At 39.7% G+C, this 15,615-nt stretch overlaps 1 long non-coding RNA gene across 1 annotated transcript; it reads left to right on the forward strand.

The window, feature by feature from the left end:
- The first annotated feature begins 7,372 nt into the window (after positions 1–7,372).
- On the forward strand, positions 7,373–12,363 carry LOC130547291 (uncharacterized). Its single transcript, XR_008961861.1, has 3 exons — positions 7,373–7,776; positions 7,852–7,887; positions 8,469–12,363. It is a non-coding gene; the product is annotated as an uncharacterized LOC130547291 (long non-coding RNA).
- Positions 12,364–15,615: the final 3,252 nt, after the last annotated feature.

Here is a 15,615-nt window from a genome sequence, read left to right on the forward strand (position 1 = left end):
AAGCCGCAGGTCATTACAGCAGAACTTTGCAATGTCTGAGTGTTACAGGGTTGAGCTCTAGAGCACTATAATTAAACAGCGCTCGATGCTGATGTCATTACCCCAGCGTGGAGGTGGAGAGTGGCCATGCCAAGGCACCTGTTGTTGTGAAGAGAGGCATCTGATATCATTACCCACCCAGCCGGATTGCCACAGTCTCCTGCTGCGGTGAGAACTGTACCAAATCCCAATGCATAAGCTCCAATGCTTACCCTGCCAGGGGAACACATGGTAATATGGGTGGCTTTAATTTTGGAGAGTACACTTATTAATATAATTATATACATTGAGGAAAAACATGCTGCAGGATGAGCTCACTTTTGGCACAGGAAGGAAGATATAGTCTGAAAGAGACACATACAAAACTTACAGTCACAAATTAGAGAGTAGTTAAAGTGTAACTTTGTATTGTTACAGTGTTAAGTATGATTTGACAGCTTTTTGTGTCATTTGACAGAAGGGGGATAGTTTCCAGGTGGGATGGGGGGTGGTAATCCATGCAATATACAATTATTAATAAAAACATATGTACAGTTAACACTTTAATATCCCTCAGTGTTCAAACAAAACCTGGTTTGAACCATTTCCGGCTGACTTTTGCTGACAAATAAACTAGCATTTATCGGTCCAGGTAAAACACCGTTTACAGAATTTGTGTTAGTGCCAACATTCCACAAGTTCTCCCTCAACCAAGAAATAAATGAATGGTAAGTATTGCCTTTTTTCATGCAGGATTTTTAGTACTTTTGTTCTTTATGTTATTTAATGTAGACACACTTGTGTTTTTTTTTTATTAGTAACTTGACAGTAATGTTTTCAAAGATGCTTCCCTAACACAACCAATCCTAAAAAAAAAACATATTTTCTTGTCCTTGTCAACATAATCTACAATAAGGAAAAGTAATTTTGCTACTTGTTTAATTTTTTAAAATTGTCTGAAGTTAATTCAACCTGATAAAAAATGGTCACAACATGATTTTTCTAGTGTATGGCAGTAAATAAAGTGGAGTTTTTAAAATTTGGTGACAATATAATGTAAGTGCTAACTACATTCCTTTCCTTTCCACACTGGAGCTAAATTTGTGACCCTTCACTTTTTGTAGAACCAAACTTAACAGCCAGATGTACAAATCAACTAAATAAATCTCAAATTAAATTTTCTTTGAATCCTGGATTGCTGGAAAAAATAATTGAAAAAAAAAAAAAGTAATAAACTTGTTCTATTGTGGGCCTGATATTTATTCTTCAACAACTGCAAGGTACCAGACCATTGCTACAGTATGGTGACCATTGTCCCCCACAGCAAATTTGGGGTTGAATTTTTTTTAAGATTGTTTAGAGAATTCACTCCTGCATTAAGTGTCTTTTTAACTCTTAAAACTTTGTAAATACATTTTATATAGAAGTTTCAACAAATACCAGTCTTAATAAAAATATTGAGACAAAAGTGATTAACAATTCATTGAAAATCATTGCTTTCTATAAATTATTGTATAGAAAATGAAGTAATCCTGCATTCCGAGACATTCTGCTGCCAACAGTATTTTCAATAAACGTCATGGAGCCAGGGATATTTTTTCTTGTGGGAACCCTCTCCCCTGTGTCCAATGAGTATACTATAGAGAACTTCAATGGGTCCGTCGCTGGCCCTGGCATACTACACACACTTGTCTTTGTCTCAAATGTTTTAATATGACAAACTAAGCTGACGGCGATAAACCAATTATCATACTATCACAACTGCTGAATAATTGACCACATGTGGTTGTTGTGGATAAAGGCTTGTGCAGTGGATCTAGGCCAGTAACCACAACGTTGTAGGTTTGAGCCTACAAGGGATGATTTTCTCAAGTAAGTTACCCCAAGACAAACATACCAGTAGGGATGACACTAATGTGATTATTTTCTTGCTTGTTATCATGTAACATAGATCTTGACCAAAATACAGGATGATATCGTGGAGGATAATTCAGTTCTAACGGTAAAACAACACAACACTTTTTTACTAGTCCACTATTTGTTCACCGAAGTAGTTGAGAAGTCATAAAGACAGACAGTCTTACTGTAGCTTTGTAATGCTCTCTTTACTCCAAGCGTGTGACTGTGCAGATCCCATTGCCACATTTTAGCCGCCTACATTGTAAGATAGATAAAAACATATAAAAAAATAGATTAAAAAAAAGATAAAAACCTGTAAATCCCTTCACTTTATTGTGCAGATGAAGTAATTCATTAGTTTCAGGGTAGTCTGTAAACATTCTTGGCTCATAATTTAAAGAGCCTAAGTGAACCCAAGAGTGGGTTAGTTTACAACACACACTGTGGGTTCATGTCTTCCCACTTTTGCTTCAGTTTTACAGGTTTCGTAAGTTTATAAAGCTACACTGGGACAAAGTTTATGGATGAGGAATTTCACTTTTCACCACCAGCATGTACAGAACAAGCGCAACTAAAGTCATAAGATATGATACTTAAGCCACACAGACACAGTGCAGTTCACTGTCATGCTTTGTTGCATAAATTATGAAGATTTCACTGAAGAGTAGAAGCGTCTTTGCTAGTTCATAAGATAATAGCTCTTAAAGTGGAATTAACGGCATCGTAACGTCTAAATGTTGAGGCATAATGAGTTTATGTAGGTATTGATAGTGCAATAAAAGTAAATATGCTTCCCTCCTGTTTTACTGCAATCCACGTACTAACATCATTTTCGGCTATGTCAACACTTCCCTGCGATGTCTGTTGCGAGTGTAGTTGTTGTGAATGTGGTTTGTTTCAATCTCGTGACCTTGTACCAGAAAACCCACGTCATTTCAAGAAAATGTTTTAAAACTAAAGATGACAGCTTGCCTATTTCCTGCTCATTTAATTAGCAGTGTGCAAATATGAGGCTAACAATGGGGCTAATATGATTTTTAAGATGCAATATTCTCCCAGGGTACACCCCTCTGATAAGACAATCTCTTTGATTGTATTAATTCCACAAAGTTCATTTCCAAACATCTGTGTGAAAAATATCTCACTGCGCACTTCATTTTATACCTGTTCCTTTTTTTACAACAGTCTGGAAAATCATTAAATAAGTGTCATAGCTCAAAGTTGGTATCAATTACCGAAGTTGCTATTGTGTCTCTCTCGCTCTAATCGGTCTCGAGGGATGGCTCTCTAATGAGTATGTTGTCTTCTTAGAGGCTAAATCACTTCGACTATTACATCTGTCAGAAAGCACAGCTCTATCTCTCATGGAGACCCCCCACCCCCACCCAAACACGACTCTTACTGGGTCAATCTGCCAACCCCATCCCACGCGAAGTATTAAAGATTAATATTTCTCCCTTAGCATAAACAAAACTGCTCCACCTCATTTAGTAGAGAAACGCTCTCGCTAATATCGCAGTAATTGCACAAAATAAACTTGGGAGCTTTTAAATGCACAAAAGCTAAACACACTTTGTATTTCAATAACGGCTTTGAAGTAACGTGTGCAATGTCATTCGCAAGAACATAACAGATATGTGTGTGTGTGTGTGTGTGTGTGTGTGTATAACCAAACTAGCTCCATCAGGATTTGATGGCTTGTTCTGTAAAGTTTCTTTAATGCTGATTGGTCAGTCCAAGCTTCCACTGGGGCGGTTTTGGCTGGTCAGGGGCTCAACATGTTACCGCCTGAAAGCTTGAAAAATTGGCGTAAGTGATGTAGCTGTAATGGAAATCGGATAAACCCAAGAGACCCACAGTCAAGGACAAAGGGGAAATATCATAATCTGCTTTCAACCACACCCTTGACCCAAAGGTAGATGTTGGTGTGCTCCCATGATCCTACAGCACACACCGCACGCGCAAATACAAGCGTACATCTGGACTGCATCCAGTGGTGGCGCACCAGCAGTAGATCACGGGTGAGTACCAGGGCGGCATGCACCATAGTGGGAGTGCTCCATCACTGTGGTCCCTGGCTTTGACAGGCCTGATGCTGGAATGCAGGCAGAAGCATGCTGGGAAGGTATTCAGTATCAGGCTAATGGAATTCTCACCCACATCACCTGTCTGACTGCATTCTCCTGACAGACATGCATACGCATACAAGGCCAGGTCAAGAAACCCTCTGCACAGTGGGTGTGACGTGCATCAACAGAAACTCACTTCGCATGCACGCACCTCACAAAACCCCCACATATCTATGAAAATAAAAGACATGTTAAACAACTTCTTCCTATTCCAGTTAATATACAGAGACAACTATGAATAAACCATTTGTAAATGTATTCCCCTGAAAGGTGTTGAATTATTGTTTGAAGAGCCCAACCAGCCCAATATAGCATAGTTGGCTCAGCCAATGGTTAGAGATTTGGGCGGAACATTTTGTTTATCCAACATATAGCAAATGGAGAAAGTATTTGGTTAAATCTGTCAAAGTTTCGGCAATTCACTTTAGTGATGCCAGTGCCACAGATATATACAGTACACACTTTACTTGAAGAGATAAAGAGAAAAAGATATTTTGTATCATTTACCCTCATGTCATTTCAAACCTAATTATTTGTCGCTTTTTGTTGGTTCAACTTAAAAATTAAATACGTTTGTTGAATTAACTCAAAATTTTAAGGCAACCAGGTAACTTATTTTTTTAAGTTGAACCAACACTTTTTTTACATTATGGCTTTCCTTCTTCTGCACAACACAAAAGAAGATATTCGAAGAACGTTGGCAACCAAACAACACTGGACCCCACTGACTTCCACTGTATAAACAAAATATCTTCTTTTGTGTTCCACAGAAGAAAGAGTCATACAGGTTTTGAACCACAAGTGGGTGAATAAACACTGACATATTTTATTTTTTTTGCCTAACATTTTTGTTTCTTAATTCACATTTCTGCCTGTTCTGTAAGAATAATCTGACATTATTCTAAAATAAGTTTGTTCTTCTTACTTTTTATCAAAATCCTTTTTACCGTTCAACCCCTCGCCTCCAACCACCTTTCTCTATTCAGAAATGTAAAAACCTTTTTCATGATCCACTCAATTTTCGCTGTAGAAAATGGGCTGCCGGCAGCCTTTCATGTCAACTTTCAAGCAAATTTGATTATTTCACACATCAAAAACATTCTCTAATGTTGCAACTCAAGACAAAGTGTGCGGAAGAGTCATTCATCGTGTAGCAGGGTGAACACGCTCACGCATGCTGTCCTCCGACGCATCCCGTCCTCTACGTTGTCAGTCTCTGCCGCACACGGAAAGGTCACGTCTTTTTCCTCATCATTTACTCCTAATGCAGGCGGAGTGGTGGAGAGGTCAGGTGTCATGTGGTCAGGATCGGTGGGCAGGGAAGCGTGCGGCCGGTAATCAGCATCATGCATTAGTGTCATGTCTAATGACCCACTTACTCCATGCGGCAGAAAGACCAGCCCGGGAGATTTTACTACGTTCCCAAAGGTCTCGGCTAATGGGCACCTGGGAACCCAAGTGCTGGGAAAGGTATTGTTTTTGTGCGAAGGCAATTCAACCTGCACAAATATCGGCACTGCGCGACACGGTTCTCTCGACGCAGACGCAGCGGTCGCCCGGGTGTGGATTTCCTCTGGTGTCGCTGTAACCGTACACATTTATGCTGTGAGGTCGGTCTCGGTGAATAATAGTCACGGGGTCAAGTATTGATTTCATTTGGAGAGCTTCCCTGAGGGAAGGCTTGCTTTATTATTGCTATGTAATAAAGTCGTTACGTACGTGGGTTTGACAGCCATACTGCAACGTTGATGGGTGTCATGCTAAGGCAATGAAAGCTTAATAATGGATTATCAATGATTTTTATGACATGTCGTAGATCAACATGTGATGTTAAACTAGTCGCCCGGCCATAACTAGAAGTACAAGGACTCGCTTGAAATTTACGTATATGCAACTGCCCTCTATCACCAACAGAGAAAGCACTCTCTCAACGAGACGGAGTTGCATTAGAGGAAAGTTATATTGAAGTAACCTTTACATAAGCACTGATATTTCACGGCCACTGCATTACCTCCACATGTAACCCGCTTGTTAACGCAGTCGCACCAAAACCTCCTCCATCAGGCGGCGTCTATTAGCTTCAGCACAGTATCAGTCAAACACACTCTAAAAAGGACAAAAAGAAGTATCCATCTAAACATAACCTTTCCAGCTTTGATATTTATGATAAAAGCCATTAGGCCCGAGCGAAGCACTGCCTCAGCAAGGGCTGTAAGTTCAACACAGAAGATGAGATGTTATTCAAAGCTTTTGTCCTTCTGTTACAGGACGTAAAGACTGGAGGTACGTTGGCAGATCACATGGGCACTGTGAGTTCTTCACAAGTCTGGTGAAGAACGTCAAATTCTGATGTAGAGGTCCATGCACGTATGCTTTATGATATTAGTCATGGCCAAATTGTCTTGATTATCCAATGTTATATGAAATACTATGAAGTATACTCGAATTCATGATAATGCATAATTGATTTTTCATACATAGAATACCCTGGTACATTTCACCTAGTTTTTATTAGTCGTAAGGAATTGCTAAGGGTACATTGAAAAAAAAAACAGTTTAATAAAAAATTGAAGTTAGTTTCTCAAATCTTTTGGCATTTCTTTACTGATCAAAATCTGTTTTTAAATAATCTTCACCAGATTATGAGCTAGATTAGTTCCATATGTTTTAATACAAATACATTTAGGGGCGGTTTCCCGGACGGAGAGTTGTCTTAATCGACAACAATTTACACTGACATATCTCAAAATATATCAGTGCGATTGTTTTGTCTTCAGATGCACACCAGTGAGGTTTTTTTGTAAAGTATGTTTTTAAAAACGACATAAATATCCTAATTTAACTAAAGCCTAGTCCTGGTTTAAAATAATCCCTGTCCGCCAAACTGCCCCTTAATGGCATACAGTGGTTAATGCAACTCATATTCATACAATACAATTCTAAAGCCTTAAACATCTCTATTGTGATTATGTGCATGTTCAAGAATGGCACATCAATGCACCAAGCCAAGTTCTAAATTCATGTTTCTAAAATGCCATCGGTTCTCAAGTGTGTCAAAATTAAACAGTAAATGCCAATTCAAATTAGTAGAAAGACTTTTCGGTGACCTTTAGATCTGAGTCTTTGTATTATGTCACATCATTTTGAACATATTTGCCAAAAGTAATAACTAATAGTGCTAGTTTTTAGGTTTTAGGGTTCAAAGCATTTAGGGTTAGGGTATTTTTTAGGGTATTATTTTTAAAAAGTAATTTCAAACATATATAAAAATGGTTCTAAAGTATTGAGTGGAAAAATCGACAAATTTACAATAGTAGATACTCTCCCCCCCAAAAAGAAAAAAAAGTACTTAGCATCACCCAAAACTTTACTTTTTATTTTATTTTATGGAACGAAGAAATATTACTGAAAGTCCAAGCTTGTTGTAGGGTATACTACATGTTAATATTAATATTAATATTCAGGACAGCAGCTTGGACATTCTGCAAATGTTTGTACTGCTTTCAATTACATAGACGATGTCAACTTTCATTTCAGTCCAAAGTGTTCTTTTAAACAACTGACTATACAGGTTGCAATTGTCTTCCCCATTCTTTCTCTCTGTCTAAAGGTGCAGATGTCTTTGTAGGTCTGCTCTTGTTAAAGGGAGGTGTAGACTGCAGAGATTAGTTTAGTATAGTTGACCGTTGTGAGGTTCTGCACTGCTGTGCTCTTACCTTCAAGAATGTCTGTAAGTAACTTCACATAAACTTAAGGGTTAAGCGGCTCTCATATCGTCTCATGCTATCCTCTCTCCCATTTATAGATCATTTCAACAATGTTGGCACTTTTATATCAAGAGGTAAGTAGCCTATACTGCATATACTGATTTTAGGTTAGTAGTATCAGATAACATATGAATAAACATAGAGGTAGGCTACATTTTTATTTTTATTCAACCAATTGTTGACAGTATTTTAAAATATGAAAGCTCGTGTTTACTTTCATTCACGTGACAATTTCTTTATCATGAAATTGAATAGAGGAAATTGAGAAAATATTTTCAGTGTGATTGCATTTTCAATAAGAGGAACTGTAGCGTTTAATGGCGTTACATCCATTTATACTGTATAATTATGAGTCAAGCAACTATTTGTGAAATGTATTAAAAACATATCCCCCTGAAGTAGATCACAGATATGTTTGCTTCACTGAAATAAAGAGACATAGTAGGCCTATGTGACCGACGCAGTCATGATGAAGCATATCAATAGCGCACATGGAGTTAATATGATTCTGGAGCGTGACACTTTTATTGTCCTTTCAGTTTTATTTGGAAATGAATACGAGACGTCCGTCTTTATAAAATCTCAGAGCACGTTGTCATACAGAGCTGATTTTAGGGCAATGTATGTACGTCTAATCTATCATCCTCTGCCACAGGCGCTCCATTCCCAGACCACGAGAGTTTCAAAAGCCGCGGAACAAAAAGAGGACCGCGAGAACTTTGTCCACTCAGTCAATCAGACGGACACCCCGCTGAGTCCAAACGCAGAGATGTTGTTTTCTCTGTAGCCTTCAAACAAGTGTCTTTTCCCTTTACCAGTGTAAATAAACCCGCGCGCTGTTTGCTTGTGTCATTACTGGACTTGATATTTTGCCTGTGGTCCTGATCAGTGTGGGACCCAAAGTGAACTTCAAAGCGATGGGCAAAACCTAGATAGTGTGTGCAGCTGCTCGGTGTGTATGTGTGTGTGTTGCGATGTGGGGGTGCCGGGGTCTGTTTGAGGAACAGACAGCGCTCAGCTGTCCAGCTTAATAAAGCTACAGGGGAACAGGGGGGTTTAAACCGAGAGACAAGCGCAGACGCACTATATCAAAGCCATAGACACTTGCTAATAAAACGCAATGTTGCCAAAACTCCTCCTGCTCGTATTTATCTCGCTCGGTGCAGCCTCGGTGTAATTCATTATATGTATCACGTAGCTTTCACCTTATTTTGGCCCCCTGAGCATACCGCAAACTCATAAACACTCGTAACTCCAGGGTATTGCTGTCCAACCCCTTTGTGTGGTTATGGAATTGAGTTTCAAGAAAAAAATCTGCTCTGTAATACCATTACTGCCCTCTAGAGTGCGTTTGAGAGCAACATAGAGTCTGAAGTCTAGTCCTTCAAGTACATTGCCATAAGTGAATGAATACAATATAGTGTCAAAAATACAATAAACAATGAAAGAAAAATGTTAGTGGAACGTTAATTACAAACATTCAGACCAAGTGTTTTCATAACTTAATGTAAATGTTTAAAACATGTTCTTAGTACATATTTTTGTTAGCTGGGCTATCAGCGTGCCGAAAGACTTTTTTTTACTTGATTTATGATCCACCAGAAAGCTATCACACTCCTGTTCAACAACCTCCACAGTTCATGCAGCACAAACAAGGCAGGACAAGTTACTGTACATGCCAAAGAAGGATTATGGGTTTAAAATAACATGTTTAGTATAACACCTATTTAAAGATGATATCTGAATAGTTTCCCAGTGGTTTGTTTCGAGCACACAGATCACACAGTGTAAAACGCAACCACATGGAAGATGTATTGCAGGTTAAAGCTCTGAGTTAGATTGATCTGGCAAAGGGCATTACTTGTCTGTTCTAATCACATTAGCCGGCCATTACTCATGTGTCCATTAATTCATTACTTCATTTGTCTCCATGAATATTTAACAATGTCTTGACATCTTTATGGACTGCTTGTTCTGCCGTGCGATTAAAAAAGAGCGCTGTCCCTCAATAGCCACATGCTCGCTATCAAGCGATAATTCGCCTCTTGAATTTATGGGTGCGTGAAGTAACGTGGGCCTAATTCATTGTGGGTGTCCAACATCCAGATTTCACATAAAAATGTGATTCCACAATATTCCAGTTGGTTAAGAGGGCATTTTCTGATTGAGAAGAATAATGCCATTTTCTTTGTGCTGTCGACAGGATGCAAAGGTGATGATGTAGCACTGTCCTTGTCTGACACATTTGATTGGTTTTAACACCACCTACTTTGCAAAAATAATCAGACAGCCTCTACGACCATCATCTGTTCTGCTATATACTTACTATACAGGAGGCTGGCCGGCTAACTAGCTTTGCAGAACCACAAAGCCATAAACACTCACCAGGGTAGCAAAAACCATAGGACGCAACAACATGGCGACTATATTCACAGACCTCTGGCCGTTTTTTTGTGGGCTGCAAAGAAGGGCATTTAACCATCTGAGGTTAAGTTTGCTTGAATGGCTTCACATGGTCTTATTTTGGTTTGCAGTGTCTTCTACCACAGCTAAGGGTTTGCAGGTTAGGGAGAGACTAACAGCATGTTAAAATATGCCGTCGCTGTCGGGCGGAAACCTCCTATGTCCAAATTTGGTCAATTTCATATTTTTTCACAAATCGATGCTATTGGTCAGTCCCCATGTGGATCTGTTATTTTTACAAATTATTAACCAATCTAAAGTGTTGAAAATAGCTTGAGAGCAAATCTCTTAACTCCATTGGACACTTCAACTGTCTGAGAAGTCTCGTAACTCCACCTCTTCTTCACTCCGCGGGAGCTTCTCGGCATTACGTCTCCTGATTGAAAGTTTTTTAGACAATAACGAGTGAAAATAGTTAGGTTAGATACATTTGAGTAGGTCTGTTTTGTTAAAAATCCATTCTTATCAATGACAGCGTAATCTCGTATCTCCCTGCTCCCAAGTTATAAACCTTGTATCTCCGATTAAACATGGTTTTGGGGAAATGTGTTAATGTTGGTACACAACAGTATATGATAGCAATATAAGGTATAATACCAACTTTAACGATACAATGTTTAATAACTCAAAAAATATGCAGTTTTTTTAACTTCCTGAAAAATAATGGTTTTGGAGATACGAGGATTCTGCCCGACAGCGACGATGTCCTTGCCAGATCCTGGGATTATGACACAACTCTGCAGAAAAATACTTGTTTTGGATTCTGGTGTCCATGGTTAACTAGCACAGCAACTGTAGCCAGACTTGGTCTATCCGATAGCTAGTGAACTGATGCTAAACCAGCACCAGACCAACAAAAGCCACAATAAATCGGTTTAAGCTTTCAAGCATGGAATGCCTCACATTTCTCCCAAATAAAAGTCGCCATTGCCGTGGACTGACCTTAAAACTGTAACCGAACTCAAAATCAAAACCAAAGGAGCAATTTGGCCAATTGAGCCCATGGACCTCCTCCAGTGTGCAAGAATGGGACCTCAATTGACAACCTAGGCCAGAGCCAGCCTGGTGAGTATACCAGGATTGGATTAGAAAGGCCAACTCTAATCACCGGTGCTTTGCTCGCCAACCGTTGTCCTTCACAATGCCGAAACCTTTCAGGACCGGAGATGGTCGTCAGGGTGACCCACGTACCTGCTGTGGTTTTTGGAAACCCAGACATTTTGCATCGGGGACTACGCCCCCTCTCCCTCGACCCCTGAAGATTATCTCGAGTTCATATCACCAATTCAAATGGCTGGATAATCAGCATCGGATCAGACAGCATTCGCGCCTCGCGTTTCCTCACCGCACCATCTCAAATGGGTTCCTCGTCAATCACAATGAAACGGTCTTTTATTGTGTCTTTATTCTTCACAGTCATTATCTCTCTTCATATTCCCCTTTCCAAGAAAATACGCAATTTGCTAACATAAAGAACGTGCATGTACGAGTACGTGTTTATCTGCATCCTCTTTTCCTCTTTCACCGTATTAATGAAACACTATCGCAACCTGGACGCTGGATTCTTTCTCGCTTTGTCTGCCTGCTTTGATGAGAACGTTTGTACAAGACATTTGATATCAGCACTTTTAAATGGATTTTGTGTTGCAGGAAAAAAACCCACAAAAGATAGGAGCAACACAGAATTGTAATAGTGTGAATGGCTGAGTTAGAGAAAAATTATAAAGAATTTCCTTCAACCGCTATTATAAGAGCACACCGAGCACCTGTGGTAGATTCTGCTCAACTGTGCTCACGCACAGTATGCAGCACATACAAAAAGTATGCAAATATGTTAATGAATATAACAGCTTTCACATGCACTTTCAAAGAATTTTGGGGGTTCAAAGGAGCTAATTTTTGTTATAAACGCTTCACATCAGTTACAAAAAATATGAATATAAAAACACCGTAAGCCACTTATACATTGAAAAATAAACCACTCTGCAAGAAGTACTAAACACTGGTCTAAAATATTTTTATTTATTATAATTCTTTTTTATTTATTATATTTAGTGCTGTTTGTTTTTAATATTTAAATAATTTGAAAATATTTTACTTTAACTTGACACGTTCTAACTCACCCTTGTTTTTTTTGTATGTAGTTGTGTGAAATTGAATTCACTTTTTTTATTCACACGTGTTTGTATAGTACTTTTAATGTTACATTGTATTTCATAGAACATGTATGTTTTAACATTAATGCTCACAAATAAAAAAAGAAAATGAATTTGTCTTTTACTCATTTCTGGGTGACTATGTCAAAATAATGTGCACATTGCAGAAACATATAAAAAACGTACTGTTATATGTATTCTCCATGGTGGAGTTGGTTTATGTTCACATTTGCTTCACATTCTTTTGTGGGATCCTGATAGGGAAGTTACTGCTATGTTTAAAGCCTTAATATAACTACACAGACAAGATGAGTAAGAAATTGTGTTATGTTTTATGGCAACACATGATTTTAAGTTTGTAAATTAGCATGAAATCCTTTATTATCTCTTTGGGATCACATTTTTCAGTTCATCAAACATCCCTCCGCTTTCGTTGGTCCCGCAGATGCAGTAACGGGTTAGTGGATAATGGAAGCTGCTCTGCTCTGCCTTGGTCTGAAGTCTGCTCAGCACATTGGAGACATGTTTTGCATTCCGCTGGGCCTTTTGAAACTCGTCCAATGAGATGGAAAGCCTTGTTCCTAAGCATGTTTCAGGCATTGAACAGCCATCCACACCACAGGATGTTTTCAATCTAATGACTCTGTCAGGAAAAGTGGGTCAAGTTTGGGTCGTGCATCCAGGAAGACAGATGGTCTTTTTAAAGATGATCGTTTTCCTTATTGCTCTCCAAACCTATTATTAAAGCAATTCATTGATATTATTCTGACACTTATATCATAAAATGTGTTGCCATTGCAGTCCACCTTCACTTTCCACATGCCCAAGGATCAAAGGCACTGCCTTACTCTCATTTTCTCACACCTTTGACGTCGCAAACATGACTTTCGCACACTGGCCTGGTCTGCATATGTTCCAACACATTCAGTTGCAGCTCAAGCATTTCTCTTTCAAAGGCAGGAACCAATGAAGCGGGGCATTTGTGTGTGTGTGTGGGGGGGGGCAACGATTCAGGGTGCACCCTCCCGGACGTTATAGTATTATTTTAACGTAGCGAGCTGCAATTGCGTGGAACAGGTCTGCATTTTTCCAGGGGGTCAAACCGAGGACAACCCGCACCGCAGCCATTCGATCCCCGGTTGGCCTGCAGAGGTGGTCCTGGTCTGAGACCTGTTTGAAGTTCCACCTGCTGAGAGAACTTCACTCAAGAAACATTGTTCGGCTCCTCCCTCAAGGCCAACGGGTTCGGGAGCCAGGGGCCGTTGTGTGTTAAAGTCAACAACACAGAATCAGGGAGCTCTTTGTGTTGAAGATTTTTTTATGTGTGTTTTTGAAGCTGACCTCTGGCAGGTCAACACCACAACACCATATTCAAAGGACAGTGACCTGAATGAAAGCGGCTGTAGAACTAGTCTGAACTTTCCTCACGATACAACTGACCTACTTTAACTCGCTTTTAACTTAAGTGAGTGACTGTTGGAAGCGGAAAATGTCAACTCTGTTATCTTTATTTGGTTTAATAAATAACTGAGTATTAAAATAGCTGATGTTTGCAGAACTATTACAATTTCATTCTCACTGGTAACTGTAGCGTCACAACCTTGAATTCAAGGCTATATCTAAATGAACTGTAGTTTTGTCAGCCCTGTTGCAACAAATTCTTCCTGAATACAATAAAGGGACAGCTCATCAAATCTCTGCGACTGCTTTCTTCTGCAAAACACAAAATAATATTTTTTTAAGAATGTTGCTAACCAAACAAGAATGGCTTCAGTTAACATGTACTGACACAAAACCACTGAGGCATTTTTGTAAACATCCACTTTTGTGTTTCACAGAAGAAAGAGACTTACTTTTGAATGACATGAGAGTGAATACGTGATTTTTGGGTGAACTCAGTTTGATGCCACAATGCAACGTACATGAAGAATAACGAATTCTGTTGTCTGTTTGGATGACTCCAAACAGGAAACAGGAAATATTTTTTGTTTGAGATGTCTCTTTAAAAGAAACCGCTGATTCAACTCATCAGCCTCTTCCCAGAGCGTCTGAAATGTATCTCTACTTAACACACTAACAAGCTGATGTGTTAAATACAGGAACAGGAAGACATCCTAAACATTCTGGGAGGGGTCCCCTGAAGACTGGGGTTGGGAAACACTGCCGTAGAAGACAATATTTGACAGTCAGAATGTTTAAACTTTGAATTTACTCTAAAAATTATACTTTGAAAATCTCATTTCGAAATGGAAAAGGCTTCCGCTTCACCTACTGACCCCTGTGTGTTCTAAGAAGAGTTGCATGTTTAGTATGATTGGTCTGACTGTGCTTTAGTTCCTGTTTCCTGTTTGGAGGGAGTCATCTATCACATCCAAACAGACAACAGAATTCAGCCCCATGCTGAAGCTCTGAAAAGAGGAAGCCATCGCTCATGGACAAACACACACCAGCATCCATTCAACATGTGTGTTAAAATGTAACACGTTTGAGTGTGTGTGTAAGTATGTTCTTGGCTGAGGTATTCATTTTCCCTCATTCTCTTTGATGGTATGTAGTGGACTCCCAGCCTCCCGTTATGCGGTCCCCTGCGGTGGGGTCAACTCCAGCAGGCCACAAAGTCTCTCAGTCTCTACGTTTTTCTCTCTCGTGGCGCTTGGGGCGAGTACGGGCTTGTACCTCCGCCAGCCCAAGGTCTGATCTCTTTTCTGTTTAGCTCACGCTCGTGTCTGGACTCTAATGGCTCTCTTAGCACGCTGGAACCACTGAGGTGGAACATGTTTAGCCCCTTGCTGTTCTCAGGTTGGGTGAAGACAGGACGCACTCTTTTAGGACCCCCCATGAGTTTAGCAGGCCACTGCAGTGCCTGAGGTAAATCTATCTTGTGCCCGTTATCCATCTCTCTCATCCTCCCCTGTTTATCCACGTGACACAGGACCTCGTCCGACTGTGTATGTGTTTACGGCTTTGCCCGTGTTTCCTCTAGATACTGGGAGCCAAGCACATAAGGGCATTGCTTTAACACCTTAGTGCAGCACTACAGGCAAATTGAACCATCTGCCTTTGTTTTCCTCTTTTCCATTTTTTTGCGCTATTCGTTTGAGGCAGGCAAATGTTGATGTTGTGGAAAAAGGGAATGAAATGAAATGCTGTCCATTAAGACCGAGATGAGACGGAGAAGTAATG

The sequence above is a fragment of the Triplophysa rosa genome, linkage group LG23 (genome assembly GCF_024868665.1).
Source record: "Triplophysa rosa linkage group LG23, Trosa_1v2, whole genome shotgun sequence".
NCBI lineage: Eukaryota > Metazoa > Chordata > Actinopteri > Cypriniformes > Nemacheilidae > Triplophysa > Triplophysa rosa.